Source organism: Cherax quadricarinatus, chromosome 64, assembly GCF_038502225.1.
Source record: "Cherax quadricarinatus isolate ZL_2023a chromosome 64, ASM3850222v1, whole genome shotgun sequence".
In the NCBI taxonomy this organism is placed as follows: domain Eukaryota; kingdom Metazoa; phylum Arthropoda; class Malacostraca; order Decapoda; family Parastacidae; genus Cherax; species Cherax quadricarinatus.
In genome coordinates, this window is record NC_091355.1 from 1,123,015 (window position 1) to 1,127,287 (window position 4,273).

Genomic DNA, 4,273 nt, shown 5'->3' on the forward strand with positions numbered 1-4,273 from the left:
GCGGCACTTGCTGCCAACAAGGGCGGCACTTCCTGTATAAGCAGACGGTACTGTCGGCTCTAGAGCCGCAAGTGGCTGAAGGTCCAACTGACACACTGACTCTAATGGAGGTTGTCAGTTGGCAATCACACTTTCAGAGTGGGGTGTGTCTGATTGGCAGCGTTCTGAAGATCTGAGTGCCACTGCCAAATGGTCTTCAAGCTGGCACATAATTTTCACTCTCTGCATGTAACGTTGGCATACTGACATGACTTATCTAAGGTAAAGTTATGACGTAGGTTCGTAACTCTGACGTTGATTTCCGTACAAAAATAACTTACATAAAGAACGTTAAGTTAGACTCGTTTGGGTAAAATAACGTCAGTTAAATGTAATTTAAGTTGCATTAAGTTTTTCTAGGATTTGTTTAAGTTAGGTTAAGTTAATTATGGATAATTTAGGTTTGTTTAAATTAGTTTAAGCTAAAATAGTTGGATTAATTTAGTTTATTAGGTTAGTTTTAGTTAGGTTAGTTGAGATTAGCGTAGCTTAGGTTAACTGAGGTTAATCATTCATAAAATTTGGGAATTATGGTAGAACCTGTGTCTACCAGGAAGTATGATAGAACCTGTGTCTACCAGGAAGTATGGTAGAGCCTGTGTCTACCAGGAAGTATGGTAGAACCTGTGTCTACCAGGAAGTATGGTAGAACCTGTGTCTACCAGGAAGTATGGTAGAGCCTGTGTCTACCAGGAAGTATGGTAGAACCTGTGTCTACCAGGAAGTATGATAGAACCTGTGTCTACCAGGAAGTATGGTAGAGCCTGTGTCTACCAGGAAGTATGGTAGAACCTGTGTCTACCAGGAAGTATGATAGAACCTGTGTCTACCAGGAAGTATGGTAGAGCCTGTGTCTACCAGGAAGTATGGTAGAACCTGTGTCTACCAGGAAGTATGGTAGAACCTGTGTCTACCAGGAAGTATGGTATAACCTGTGTCTACCAGGAAGTATGGTAGAACCTGTGTCTACCAGGAAGTATGGTAGAACCTGTGTCTACCAGGAAGTATGGTAGAACCTGTGTCTACCAGGAAGTATGGTAGAACCTGTGTCTACCAGGAAGTATGATAGAACCTGTGTCTACCAGGAAGTATGGTATAACCTGTGTCTACCAGGAAGTATGGTAGAACCTGTGTCTACCAGGAAGTATGGTAGAACCTGTGTCTACCAGGAAGTATGGTAGAACCTGTGTCTACCAGGAAGTATGGTAGAACCTGTGTCTCCCAGGAAGTATGGTAGAGCCTGTGTCTACCAGGAAGTATGGTAGAACCTGTGTCTACCAGGAAGTATGGTAGAACCTGTGTCTACCAGGAAGTATGGTAGAACCTGTGCCTACCAGGAAGTATGGTAGAACCTGTGTCTACCATGAAGTATGGTAGAACATGTGTCTACCAGGAAGTATGGTAGAACCTGTGTCTACCAGGAAGTATGGTAGAACCTGTGTCTACCAGGAAGTATGGTAGAACCTGTGTCTACCAGGAAGTATGGTAGAACCTGTGTCTACCAGGAAGTATGGTAGAACCTGTGTCTACCAGGAAGTATGGTAGAACCTGTGTCTACCAGGAAGTATGGTAGAAAGACGACAAGTTGGTTTAGAAAGACACGTAAGCAAACACTATAACATATTTATTAGAAAACGTTTCGGTCCTGGGACCTTGATCACTTCTAACATACAGAGGTAGAAAGACATTATATATATAGGCGGAGAGTGAGATGTGACGCACGTGACCTGAGGAATGTCATAAGAACATAAGAATGGAGGAACACTGTAGAAGGCCTACTGGCCCATGCGAGGCAGGTCCTTATCAAAACAACCTCTACCTATGATGAGGACGGGTAGACGATGAAATCATGTGACTCCTGTGTTGTTGGGTTGGTGATGCTTAAGTATCATGTATGCCAATGTTTTTGAAATTTTGTAGTTTCCAGTGTTGCGTTCTATAGTGTCGGTGACGGCGATTAGTGAGGCTCAGGAAGTATGGTAGAACCTGTGTCAACCAGGAAGTATGGTAGAACCTGTATTTAAGGCTATGAACTGGTGAGCGATGTCGACCGACTGTAGACCGGTGTTTTGTGTTGCTGTGATGGCGACAACTAGATGGAGTCGGGCAGAGATGGATTTTGAGGGTATTCAAAGCAAAATGAATGTATCGGAGGGATGTGTATTCACCTAGTTGTGGTTACAGGGGTCGAGTCATAGCTCCTGGCTCTGTCTTCTGATTCGTGTTAGAAAGAGAGAGAGTGAGAGAGAGATGTCAGTGGAGAGAGGAAGAAGATAAAGATCTTACTGGTGACTTGAAGACAGGAAGTACAGGTCAAGCAAGACACGGACATCGCCAACATACTAAGAAGTGAAGCGACTGTCTTGGAGGGAGAAGGGAGCCTCGTAGTGAGGGAGGAATGGAGGGAGGGAGGTAGGAAGGGTAGGGAGGGAGAAGGGAGCCTCGTAGTGAGGGAGGAATGGAGGGAGGGAGGTAGGAAGGGTAGGGAGGGAGAAGGGAGCCTCGTAGTGAGGGAGGAATGGAGGGAGGGAGGTAGGAAGGGTAGGGAGGGAGAAGGGAGCCTCGTAGTGAGGGAGGAATGGAGGGAGGGAGGTAGGAAGGGTAGGGAGGGAGAAGGGAGCCTCGTAGTGAGGGAGGAATGGAGGGAGGGAGGTAGGAAGGGTAGGGAGATAGTATAAAAGATATAATATTGCTTAAGACAGGAATGATTTGCTAAAATTAGGGACGTGTTCGTCACGGCCCTTCCCTGGGACAGTAACTCTAGGACAGTAAAGCAGAAGACTCTCTCCCTCCCTCCCTCTCATCATTCCCACCTTCAACAAACTTAACAAACCAACAATTTACTAGTACCCTTTTTCCTTTATTTTATTCACTTCATTAACATTCATAGTTCTACAGATCTAATATTGGAGTGCACCTCTTCACGTGCCTTGGAGTGCACCTCTTCACGTGTCTTGGAGTGCATCTCTTCACGTGTCTTGGAGTGCACCTCTTCACGTGCCTTGGAGTGCACCTCTTCACGTGTCTTGGAGTGCACCTCTTCACGTGCCTTGTGCACCGTCACCGTCTCCTTTCTTCTCTCTTCTTATGGACAATTTCCTCTCGCTCTCTTCTGGCTTGCCTTCACCCCTATAATTCATATATAATTACTCTCGCTACACTGCATCTCTATGACTGAAGGTCTCATTTAAATTCCTCATCCTCTTCCTCCTCCATCTTCCCCTCCACCTCTTCCCCCTCCTGCTTCTCCTTCTCCTTCCCCTCCTCCCTCTTCCTTAAGCATATATAGAATCATGCAAGTCTTCATGTCTTCCCGTCTGGCAAGACTTCAAAGTGACAGCCAGTGTACGATATCGTGGCCTCAGAGATCAGGCAGCGATGTCTGGCGTGAGGGTTACGGTGCGACAGTTTTTCTTCTCAGACCACGACCCGTTGCCTGGTACGAAGAAATCTCTGTGGGTATGACAGTTTATACTCATTTATTACACTCGGTTGCCAGACATGCCCGAGAGACACAAAAACATGATATTAAAAAATCGTGGTACTGCAGGGCGTGCATTTGCGGTACGACAAGCCAATAACAACCCACTGCCAGACGTGCATGAGGGATGGAGTATGATAAGTTGTTCTCCTCAACAAATACCCTACTGCCAGGCGTGTGTGAAGGATGCAGTACGATAACTAGAACTCTAAAACAAGAATATCGCTGTCAGGCATGTGTGATGGTTGCAATACGGCTTCTAGATCTCTTCAACAAGCATTCCGCTGCCAGGCGTGTGTTAGGATGCCGTACGATAGCTTAATCTTTACACACGTATACCGCAGCCAGGCGTGTATGAGGGATGCTGTACGATAACTAGGTCTCTAAAACAGGTATACCGCTGCCAGACATGTGTGAAGTATGGAGTACGATGACCAGATCTCTACAATAAATATACTGCTGCCAGGCGTGTATGAGGATTGCAGCACAATAACTTGACATTTAAAACAGGTATATCGCTGTTAGACTGTGTGACGATAACTAGATCTCTACAACAAATATACCTCTGTCAGGCGCGTACAAATATTACAGTACGATAACTCTTCAAAAAGTATATCGCTGCCAGGCGTGTGTGAGGTGTGCAGTATGATAACTGTATCTCTGCAATAAATATACCGCTGCCAGGCGTGTGTGAGGGCTGTGGTCAAACTGTGAACTATGGCCGGACGGCTCACAATTCATTACATGCCGGCT